At 46.5% G+C, this 12,195-nt stretch overlaps 1 protein-coding gene and 1 long non-coding RNA gene across 2 annotated transcripts in view; one reads left to right on the top strand and one right to left on the bottom strand.

Moving 5' to 3' along the window:
* Tmem132b (transmembrane protein 132B) overlaps positions 1-12,195 on the top strand; it is a 263,288-nt gene that overhangs the window by 120,974 nt on the left and 130,119 nt on the right.
* LOC134481289 (uncharacterized) overlaps positions 1,678-12,195 on the bottom strand; it is a 31,288-nt gene continuing 20,770 nt past the window's right edge. The window contains exon 2 of the long non-coding RNA XR_015634336.1: positions 1,678-1,842. This is a non-coding gene — a long non-coding RNA (uncharacterized LOC134481289). The remainder of the gene's footprint in view (positions 1,843-12,195) is intronic.

Genomic DNA, 12,195 nt, shown 5'->3' with positions numbered 1-12,195 from the left:
TCCCCAACCCCTAGTGCCCAGGGTTTACTTGGGAGTGGCTGTTCTGGGGGATCCTGGGATGGGAGGGTGTGTGACCCTACTTCCTTTGTTTGGACGGTGTTCTTCAGCCTGGCCATGGTAGGGCTGTCCACAGTGCTAGGAGTGTGAGGTTCTGCCCATAATATGACTGCAGTATAGAGAGGATGCTTCAATTAATAAGGGTGCCCTCCCGCCTTGTGGCTATTTCGAATGCGGTGTCACAAGCACCTGTTTTCCACCCTAGGGGTGGAGCTGTTTGCCCAGCTTAATGCATTAGACCATCTCGCATGGCACCTGCTCCGTGTTCATTCCCATCAACCACAGAGGAGGGACCCATGTCCTCCTCATCTCTGGGTGGTTAAGGAAATAATGGTCTCTGTGTGAGAAGGAATGAAATGTGGGCCAAAGCAATAGCAAGGGGGGGGTATCTGGAAAATGATGGAGAAAGAGCTAGGGCATGGCTCTGTGGCAGTAGAGCCTTCTGCCTAAAGTGCCCAAGTGTGGGGGTTTGGGGGTGTGGCTTAATGGTAGAACATCTGCCTAATCTGCGTAGCATGTGCAAGGACCTGGTTCTTTTGGTTCTTCTCATCCCTAGGATGGACACACACACACACACACACACACACACACACAGACACACTGACACACACAGACATGCACACACAGATACACACAGACACATAGACACACACACAGATACACACAGACAGAGACACACACATGGACACACACATAGACACACACAGATACACACAGACACACACACAGATACACACAGAGACACACACATGGACACACACACACAGATACACACAGACACACACACAGATACACACAGAGACACACAAAGACATGTACACACAGACATACAAACAGACATGCACACACAGACCCACACACATAGAGACATGGGGGAGGGAGGAAACGCTATAGTATGAGGCAAAGGTCTTCATTTTCTGTTTAAAGAGATCCTGGAAGTGTCTGGAATAAGCAGATCCACCGGGACAGAAAGCAGTTTTGTGGTTGTGCCTGCCCAGGCTGGTGTTGAGGTGGGGTGGGGGGAGTGATGAGGAGTGACTGAAAATGGGAACAGAGTTTTCTTTTTGGGGTGATGAGAAAGTTCTAGAAATAGAGGGCAAAGGCCCATCCATGAAGTCGCACATCCCTGGAGGTACTTAAAGCCAGTGACACACATGTACCACAGTGGCTAAGATGGTCAACATATTACTGAGATTAAAAATGGCAACAGGACTGGAGAGGTGGCTCAGTGGTTAAGAGCGCTGGCTGCTCTTGAGGAAGACCTGGGTTCCATCCCTAACACTCACACGGAAACTCCCAACCATCTGTAACTCCAGGACTAGGAGATCCAGTGTCTTCTTTTGGCATCCGTGGGCACCGCACTTCTCAGAAGGCCGTGCTTGCTGTCTTCGTTTGGGCGTGCATTCTTCTGGTTTAGGTTTGCGTATCCGCCGCTGGTGTTTTATGGGAGAAAAAAACTCCCGTTCTTTAATTCCTCTGCTGTCGAGAAGCAGAACTAAAATTCCCCTTCCTTTTCGAAAAGCGGTTCAGGTAGGAAATGATGGATGTGAAACTCTGCAGTTAAACTTCGGAACATGCAGAGATAGATCAGACGCCGTGATAGATTGGCTGTCGCGGGCATCTCACTACCAAAGGGAAGAAAATGTTTAATCACTTTCAAAAACTAAAGCGGGGATGATGGATTTGACAGCTTTTGGTGTGGAGTGACTCATTAGGGCCATTGTTGTCTGTTGCTGTCCCTTACGGAAGGAGCCAGGGCCTCTTGCCTCACTCTTGATTGAGGACCTGCAGAAAAGATGTGACTGTTACTTTTTTTGTTTTTGTTTTCAATTTTAATGTAACCGATGGCGGCACAGGACTCCCCCTATAACCCAGATTGTCCCTGAATCCCTGGCAATCTCCGGCCTCAGCCTCCTGAATGCTGGGATTGCAGGTGTGACCAGCCATGACATCCATGTTGGAGTGTTTGCTGTCAAGTGCCGCCCCACTGTTGGACCTGCTTGAAGAGACGCACTGTGGGTTGCCTAGTGACGATTTGATTGCCAATGTCCCTGTCCAAGTCACCAGTCCATCTCCTCCACCTTATTTGGCCTGTCTCTGAGTTTTATTTTTTCCCCCTTCAGACTTGAGCTGGGGAGATGGCCTCATGGGTAAAGTGCTTGTCACGGGATCATGAAGACCTGAGTTTGGATCCCTGCACCCACGTAACTTTGGACACCGAGTCCCTTTCCACAATTTAACCGCTTTTATGGAGACAGACTCATAGCTACCCTGCCATTCATGGCAGCCAATGAAAAAAGACCCTGCCTCAAACAAGGTGGAGGCAGAGGGAGGGCTAACATCTCAGCTTGCTCTTTGACCTCTGTTCACACGAGGGTCATGGCACATCTATGCCCACCTGAATTCACACGCAGAGTTTGAAAAGCAGACTTGACTAGAAACCTAATTTCAGGGGTTTTGGGAGAAACCTGAAATTGGCAACGTTCGGTCAGGCAAAGCTTGAATTTGACTGCTAGAGCCGACACTGGATGACCTATTCAGATGAAGCCCAGGCTCCTCTGGTTTGTCACTTGTCCCCTCTGCTCCCTACCCTCCAAAATAAAACAAATAAACAAACAAGCAAACAAACCAGGACTGGTCATTAGTTATCTTTTCTTCCAGGAACACTGTATTTCTAGTTACCCGACCCAGGGCAGGGTATTTTTGTATCTGCTTCTTCAACTTCAAGGCAGGGGAATATTTTGCAAGATCCAATAAATGGCTTTTTTTAAAAAAAAAAAGCATTTGCAACATCATCTGGCATAGAGTAAATGTCTGGTGAGCGTCTCTGAAATTAACATCATTAGTATCTGCGTCTGTATCCAAAGGGGGCGGGAAGGTGGGCAGGGAGAGTGATGGTTTCCAGAGAGATGGGAAAGTGCCTCTCTCTGCAACAATGAAACCTGTCCCTTTGATTGATAAGCAAATAAAAGGTTTCCATTTAAAAAGAAACAATGGAAAACGGCAGTAAAAACTAACCACGGCCCCTTTGTTAGCAACTAGAAAGAGGTAAGAGAAAGGCTGGTCCCTCGGGGTACCAGGTTTGGGCCACTGGAAGCTTTCAGAGTAGCGTTCAAGGAACTGGCTCTGATTAGGTCACTTGGGGCTTTAATGTGAATTCTGTCTCTTGCGCCTGATGGTGAAAATCAAATGAGGCAGGTGGCATGTGGTGGGGGCAAGCCTTTAAACCCCAGCACTCCAGAGGCAGAGGAAGGAGGATCTCTGCGTTCAAGGCCAGCCTGGTCTTCATAGCAAGTGCCAGGGAATTTCAGCTCTTGGTAGATTCATAACCCCCTAAGGACTTCAATCTAAATGTAGGAGTTTTAAAAGACAATTTCCTCCCAAAGCATATATATTTTTTTCTAACCCCAAACTGTGCCATTAGGCAAATGGAATTAGATCCTTCAATGGGATTGCAGATCTTGTCTGTTTCTTTAGGATAGCGTATAAGACACATGCTTTATAGGAGAGCCAGGCTGGGACTTACCCAGTAGGAAAAAAAAGGCTGAGAAGGTGTTTGGGAGAGGAAAGTGTCACAAGACTGCTCCCCACTCCAGTCTTTGGAAGATGGAAGGAGGTGGCCTTGGGAATTGAGGGCCAGTGGAGAGATTTGGGTTTTGATCCATCAAGGGCCCACAGTTGTATAGATTTAAACATTACCCAGGAACTGGGGAAGTTTTGTGACTTTCCCGGAACGTTCTAGAGATTTCTGTCATTTAAAACTATGGTCTTTGTAGTCAGAACTGGGCTTACTGCACACCCAGTCATTTATCTAATCATGTGACCCTAAACCTGTGACTTGGCCTCTGAGCCTCAGTTTCTCATTTGTCACAAGGAGGGGGCAGAACAAGCTCGGAAACTCAAGCTAAGCACGTGAAGGTAGGTGTTTTCTCTGAGCCACATGTCAGTCTGTCCTGTGAACAGAGGAGTTGTATATGTAGAAATGTCTGTTTTGCTTTGACTCTCTCACCTTTATATATATTTAGTTTAGGTGGAGTCCTGTGTGCCTTGAGCTCTCTATGTGGCTGAGGATAACTTCGAACTTCTGATCCTACTGCCTCTACTTCCCAAGGGCTGGGATTACAAGTTCGTGCCACCATATCCAATTTATGGGGTACTGTATCCTCACTTTGAATGGTAGTGGGACCAAATGCTGAGTGGGCCAAACAAAACAGACCTGGTGTCCGAGTAGACCCCTAGTCTTCAGTCAACAACTCTTGCTTCTCAGAAAGTTGGTTAAGTAGTGGATATAGTTCCCGGTTTCTCCGTTCTCCTTCTCACTGGCCATGATGATCTTCTGGCTGGCCATTCAGCACCTCAAGGCCTAGGGTAACCTTGGCTACTGAGCGTGTTATGCTGAGAGCAACACATCTCTCCCTGTCTTGAGCTAACCAAGGCTTTCCTGTTATACTTGTCCTCAGGGGCGGGATGGGGCGCAGCTGACTGGTCCTTTAATTCCACACAATAGGAGACATAGGTGTGTGGTCTAAGGGAGTCTCTCCTAGTTTGTGAAAAGACATAATCCATTGTTAAACTCCCAGGAAGCAGGCTGGGGTGACAATGTCCAGGTCTTCGAATGAACTATTTCTTGGGCTTTCTTTGGCCATGGATGCCATCTGGCACAGGGGAGAGGTTATGAGATCCTCGTTCCTGGGAACCTTAGTGAGGCTGCAGCAGGCTAGAGAGAGGAGGAATCAGAAACATGGACATAGAAGGGAGCCCCTCCCCCTGGAGTCTGGTGGAAGCCTGTCATTAGGTGGATGCTGAAAATTTTCAGTACAGCTAATAAACCTGCTTTGAGAGAGGACAATATTTGCCTAGAGGCAACAATATTCTCATTACCCAATGTTATTTGAAATGGAAGCGTTGGCATGGCAAGGATCTTAAGGCTTAAGGTCTGTGTATAGGACTTGCCAGAGAACACTCCTCCTTTCCTGGCTAGGAGCCTGTGACCTTCTGAGAATCCCACCCACAGTTGACGAACTTTGCTTAGACACAGACAGTGTGGCCTGATTCCCTCAGGCAGGGTAATCTCGCCGGCCTGTGATCTCGTCCAGGGCATCCCTTGAGTCAGCCTAGGACCTCATTTCCAAACTAAAACGAAATAAAATAAAATAAACAGAAACCCTTTGAACAATGGAATTTCAGCTTTAGAAACTCCCAGGTATACACGGCTGTTGTTGTTAAGACAGTTTCAGGAGCTGGGTATGGATCAGTCCGTAGAGGTCTTGCTCAGCCTGCCCAAAGTACCCGGTTTTAGCCCGAGCACCCAGGCAGTGCACACCTGTGATCCCGGCACTCCCGAGGCGGAGGCAGGAAGATCCGAATTTCAAGGTCATCTTTGGCTACATATCGACTTTGAGGCCATCCTGGATGGACTGAGACCAAAACACAAAACCAAACCAACACACTCCCTGTTGAGCGCGATGCACCTGTGACTGGCGTGTGAGCTGTCTCTGTGTAGTGTCTCCCCATCTCCCATATTTAATTCTACATCAAAACCTTGTCTTCATAAATTCCAATTCCTTCTTCTGATTGGTCCTGAGATTCTTTTCTACACAGGGATGAGAACTTGAGTGTGGGTCTAGGGTACTTCATAGGCCCAGTTGGTGGCTGGTACCTCAGTCTCCTGTTACTGCTTCTGGGTCACTGGTTCTTTTAGGGACTTGCTTCTGACTGCCCTCTCCATGATGACCTGATGTCCTAGGGTTTCTATTGCAGTGATAAAACAGTGAGGGGAAAAGGTTCATTTGGCTTCCGTACCCCGAGTCATGGACCACTGAAGGAAACCAAGGCAGGAGCTCAAAGCGGGTGGGAACCTGGAGGCAGGAGCTGATGCAGAGGTCATGGAGGGATGCTGCTCACTGACTTGCTCCCCATGGCTTGCTCAACCTGCTTTCTTATAGAATCCGGGGCCCACCAGCCAAGTGTGGCCCTCCCTCACCCATCACTAGTTAAGAACATTCTCCAGAGGCTTGCCTTCGGTCAGATCGTATGAAAACATTTTCTCAACTAAGGCTCCTTTGGTGACTCTACCCTGCGTCACGATGATATAAAACTAGCCAGCCCACCTTTCCATCCCTCTAAGGGGTACTCACCGTGATGGGGTTGGCTTTTGGCCTGTGTTCTTGCTAACAATCTTCAAATACAAAGTGGGTTTATCTTCAGCATGGTAATTAAACATTTATAACCAAATTGGACTTACAGCTGATGGTGCTTACATTTGAAAAAAAAAAAAGTCAGCAGTGTTTTCTTCTTTTTACTTCTTAAAAATCTGTTAACAATGGCAGACTTTGGTTTTTTTCCTCTCGTGGCTTAGTGACAATAAAGTAGGGTGCAGCATGTACCAGGAGCCAGGTTGGGAAGAAGGACAAGTAGTATGAACGTGGATCTCCCACCTTCTGTGGTAATTTGTTCCCCTTGCTTTCACTGTGCCCGGGGAGTGCTGTGCTCACTTGGGGTGTCCATGGATTAAAGATGTGCCCCTTATTAATTCCCAAGTTTTCTCCTTGCTGTGGAAGATGGGAGTTAGGGCCCATGTCCAACGCAAGCTGTGGAATGTGGCTCAGGCAAACCTCCTCCTTATCCAAAAGACACGGGACTGTTTTGTTTTGCTTTTTTGAGACAGGGTTTATCTCTCTAGCTCTGGCTGTCCTGGAACTAGCTCTGTAGACCACGCTGGTCTCCAACTCAAGAGATCTGCCTGCCTCTGCCTCCCAAGTACTGGGATTACAGGCGTGTGCCACCACCAGGGACGCTGTAGTTTTTAAATCCAGGAAGCATTCTTTCTTACTCTGTTCTCTAGGATCGTGACAGCCTTGCTAGGGCGCAGTGATGACAGGGAACAAAACAGATGGGGCACAACACTTAGCTGCTGTTTTTTCTGATAGCTTGGTCATCTTCTACCTGTTTCTTACATTCTATCCAGGGCAGCTTTCTCTCCTGCTGTGTGTGTGTGTGTGTGTGTGTGTGTGTATGCATGAGTGTGCGCATGTCTGACTGTCAGTCTGTCTGTCTGTCTTTGTTTTTCTGTGAATGTATTTTAGTTTTTTTTTTAAAGATTTATTCATTTATTATATATAAGTACACTGTAGCTGTCTTCAGACACACCAGAAGAGGGAATCGGATCTCTTTACAGATGGTTGTGAGCCACCATGTGGTTGCTGGGAATTGAACTCATGACCTCTGGAAGAGCAGTCGGGTGCTCTTAACCACTGAGCCATCTCTCCAGCCCTGTCTTTGTTTTTATCATGGGTGTTTATAGATGGAATCACAAATCTTTATAAACCTTCCATGTGTGCAGTCATGACTGTGCCTGTACATGTATATGTATGTGACTTTTTTAAAAAAAATGTCTTCCACGGCAATCGTAGTAAAAAAGAAACTGGTAGAAATCAGCAGAGGCGGCTCCTCAGTTAGATCACTGCTGCTCTTGCAAGAGGACCTGGCTTTAATTCCCAGCACCCACTTGGTGGCTCGCAGTTGCCTGTAACTCTAGACCCCCGGGGATCTGAGACCCTTTCTTGGCCTCGGTAGATGCTGTACTCACAGGGTGCACACACAGGCACACATAAGGAAAGTAGATGTAAAATAAGACAAGGTCTTGCTGATATTTTCACATCACCATGCATAGATCCTTTCCCCCCACTCTCCTGCCTCCACCTCTCCATTTGGCTTTACTCTTCGGTGCCTCCCATTCTGTTTGGCAGTGTTTGCCACAGGTAAATTGTATCAGTTTTTGTTTGTCTGAAAATGCTTTTATTTCATTTTTATCCTGGAAGGGTATCTCTCTTGTTTAATAGAAACCTAAGCTGGCAGTTATTTTTCTCTCAGCTCCTTGAATGTATCATTATGCTGTCTTCCGGCTTAGACTGTTTCTGTCGAGGAGTTACTGTCAATCCAACCTTTTCCCCCCTCTCTCTCTTGAGGTGATTTTTCTTCTGTGATTGCTTTTTTCTCAAAAAGTGAAAAATTTTGAGGTATAATTTTGATACAATAAGACACATCCATTGTAAATGTACACGTTGATGAGTTTTGACGGATTCAGTCACGTGACTAGCCTGTGGAAGGATGCTGTGAAACCTCGATGACTTTCTCACCTTTGTGCCAGGAACTCTTCCCCACGTTTACTCTCGGGTACCATGTACACTGGAGGGTGTATGTGGGTGTTTGCACACACATGTACGTGTGCGTGTATGTGTGTGTGCATCTGGGTATATCTTCTTCTCTTGATCTCCACTTATTTTTTGAGGCAGGGTCTCTTACTGGTTCTCACTGATCAGGCAAGATTGCCTGGCCCACAAGACTCAGAGATCTGTCTGCCGCCCTTCTTCATGGTGTATACTGCTGTGCCCGACTTTCTTGGGTCAGTGCTGGGGACAGAACTTGGGATTTCATAGGTTGAGTTTCAGTGCTTTACTGACTAGGTCTTCTCCCTACCCCCTTTTTCTAGACTTTAACAGAGATTGCAAAATCATGACTGGCATTATGATGCTTAGATTTAACTGGCAACCTAGAATCACCTAGGTACATAAGTGTGCATATGTGCATGCACATTTGTGTGAGGATGCATTTGTGTATGAGTATCTATGCACGCATACACATATATAGGTGTTCATGTGTCTGCATGCACCTGTGGATGTGTATATGTGCACGTGACTATGTGTGCATGTGTGTGTGTGTATGTGCATGCATGTATGCATGCATGAATATTTTGGTGTGAGTATGCATGCATGTGTGCACATGTGTATGGTGTGCACGTGGACTAGTTAGTTTTTTTTTTTTTGAGTGTGCCAAATACTTGACAGAAATGACTGGAGAGGGGAAGGTTTCATTTTGGCTCGCAGTTTAGGGAACACACAATCATTGGTTGAACTGATACTTTGAAGGGTGGCATTAGCTTGGTTAGAATATGAACAGATAATGAGGTGTCACTAGTGTCTCAATGTTCAAGAGATTAACACTGATGGCATGATTTTTTTTTGTTGTTGTTTTGTTTTGGAGACAGTCTCTCTTATATAGTCCTGGCTATTCTGGAACTCGCTTTGTAGATAAGGCTAACTTCAAGCTCACAGAGATCTTCTGATTCCCAAGTGCTGGGGGTGAAGACGTGCCCCAGCACTGCTGGTGTGGTATGGATTTTAAGAGAGAGCATTTGGTGAATGGTTTTGTAGGTTTCTGAAGGGGGTGCTGTCTTCTGCTCCTTTGTTCTTCCTCCTCCAATGCTGATAGTATCAGCTTAGTCTCACCATTCTGGGGAGACAGCCTGGGCTCATGGCTGCCAGTGACCTGCTATGTGTCTGTCTTTTTAAGCCTTGGTTTTCTCACTTTCATGGTAAGGGCATCCCTATGCTGTCTTTAAGGCCACTTGCCACCTACATGCCTTCCTGACTCTGTCGTGAGATCTTCAGGGCTGTCTTCAGGGTCACTCAGAACCATCAACCTGAAATTAACGCAAACACTGGAAACCACAGGGCAGAGCAGAGTGTCTATCTTGGTGTTTCCCAGATGGCTTTGAGATGCTTTGAGAAGCATCAGGGCTCTGTGATCATGTGTGTTTGAAGGGGACTTTGGATTCTTGTGTGTGTGGTGTGTACATGTCTGTGAGTGTGCATGTGTATGTTTGTGTGTATGCATGTGTGTGAGCGTGCATGTGTATGGCTGTGTATGTGTGTGGTTGTGTGTGCATGTGTGTGAATGTGCATGTGTATAGTTGTATGTGTGCATGTATGTGTGAGTGTGCTTGTATATGGTTGTGTGTGGTTGTGTGAATGTGCATGTGTATGGTTGTGTGTGTGCATCTGTGTGCATGTGTGTGTGAGTGTACATATGTATTGTGTATATGTGTGTACGTGCATGCATGTGCATGTGAGTGTGCATAGGTATGGTTTTGTATGTGCGTATGCATGTGCATGTATAATAAGGTTGTGTGTGTGGTTATGTGTGTGCATGTGTGTGAGTGTGCATGTATATGGTTGTGTGGGTGGTTGTGTGACTGTGCATATGCGTGTGCTTGGGTATGGTTGGTTGTGTGTGTGGTTGTATGTGCATATGTGTGTGAGTGTGCATGTGTATGGTTTTGGTGTGTGTGTGTGTGGTTGTGTGTGTGTGTTTGGTGCAAGCAGATGAGTGTATGGGTTCCTGAGCTCATGAACATGCCCCAGGATGTCAGAAGAACGTAGAGTGTGTCTTCCTCTGTCAGTCTTTCTGCCTTTTCATTTTGAATCTCACTGCACCGGAAGCCCAGTGTTCAGACTGAGTGAACTCATAGGGTCCACCTGTCTCCACCTCTGAGTGCTGGGGTAACAGGCGTGTGTAACCCTGTCTGACTTTTTACAGGTACCAGAGGTTCAAACTCAGGTCCTCATACTCAGAGAGCAAGTACCCCCAGAACCACCCCCTCCCCTCATGTTTTACATCCTTCATTCACGATCTACTCTTGGGGGTTCCCAGTGCACATGAGCTTATTGGTCATCCCTTCTGTGGGGGGCAGGTGACTGTCACCAAAGCCCAGAGATGGCAGAGCGCCTTAGGATGGTGTGTGCTTTGACTCTGTTTGTCACCGTGCCATGGCCAATCACAGTGCCCTCTGGGTTGTCCCTGCCTTGTTAACCACTATTTGGCCAGGTTGTCTTCATGTTCTTCCCCAGGAATAGAGCCAGGCCCAACAGAAGACGGCCCTTGTCCTCGCTCAGTGTCTTACTGTTTTGCTCATGCACGTGGCCCTGGAAAGCTGAATGGAGCTTTCAAGTAGGGCTTGTTTAAACAGAGATGGGGGGCCTCTGGCTCAGACCCACCTATGTAGATGATGCCCTGTTCTGAATGCCAAGTTTGCCATTAAAAACCACGGCACCCTGTCTTTTAAAAAAAACGCTGGTGTCTAGAATAGACCGGCATTGAATTCTCGTCAGCTGAGTTCTCCACTGCAAGTCTATATGTGCCAGCAATGGCACAGAGGGATGATGAAGCGGGTACTTGCCTAAACCAGATGCGTGTGCCCATGTGTGTGCATGCGTGTATGTGTGAGTGCTCCCCCTGTGTGTGTATGTGTGTGTAAGTGTATGTGTGCATGTATTTGTGTGTATATGTGTTATAAGTGTGTGTTTGTGTGTGTGAGTGTATGTGTGCATGTCTGTGTGTGTTATAAGTGTGTGTATGTCTGTGTGTGTTTATGTGTATGAGTGTATGTGTGCATGTATGTGTGTATACGTGTGTGTATGTGTGTGTTATAGGTGTGTGTGTATATGTGTGTGTGAGTGTGTGTTTGTGTGTGTGAGTGTGTGTATAAGTGTGTGTATGTGTGCATGTATATGTGTACATGTGTGTATGTGTGTGTGTACATGTGTATATAAGTGTGTGTAAGTGTGTGTTATAAGTGTGTGTATGTCTGTGTGTGTATATGTGTGTGAGTGTATGTGTGCATGTATGTGTGTATATGTGTGTGTATGTGTGTTATAAGTGTGTGTATACATGTGTGTATAAGTGTGTGTATGTGTGCATGTATATGTGTACATGTGTGTATGTGTGTGCACATGTGTATATAAGTGTGTGTGTGTGTGTGTGTGTGTGTGTGTGTGTGATATTTCTGACTATTCCTGTCATTCCACTGCCAGCCAGGGTGCCAAGAGTGAGCAGTCCCTTGGTATTGCAATTAATTGGAAGTAGGTGCCTGGGTGGTATTTGAAGGTCTTTCATATAGGCAATTTGTGATAAGATTTTGCTTAAAGCTTAAAAGAGAAAACATTTCTGTCTATAAACATGACACAGAGGAAGCAAAGGAGAGTGCCCCCAACGTATGTGGAAGCAGCTGAGGGGATCTGGGTCTTTTGCTTCCGTTTTTTTCTTAAGGACATCTCGATGGGTGCCAGTTTCCAATCAGGATGGAGACTGAAACAGCTCTCTGGGTTAAGAAGCGAGGTCTTAAATGCCATGCGCTGATACTTTCCTTCCCCTCTGTGAAGCTAACAAGAGACCTTTCAAGGCAGAGGCTGAAATGATTCGATGCTGAATTGCACTCATTAAAAACTGAGACTACACCTCACCATCCAAGCCCCCGAGCAATCCGAACAGAAGGCTCCTAGCGAATTAAAAGGAATAAGC

The sequence above is a fragment of the Rattus norvegicus genome, chromosome 12, assembly GCF_021556685.1.
Source record: "Rattus norvegicus strain SHRSP/BbbUtx chromosome 12, alternate assembly SHRSP_T2T, whole genome shotgun sequence".
NCBI lineage: Eukaryota > Metazoa > Chordata > Mammalia > Rodentia > Muridae > Rattus > Rattus norvegicus.
The sequence above is the reverse complement of the archived record's forward strand: the minus strand, read 5'-3'. Positions and strand labels throughout refer to the sequence as shown.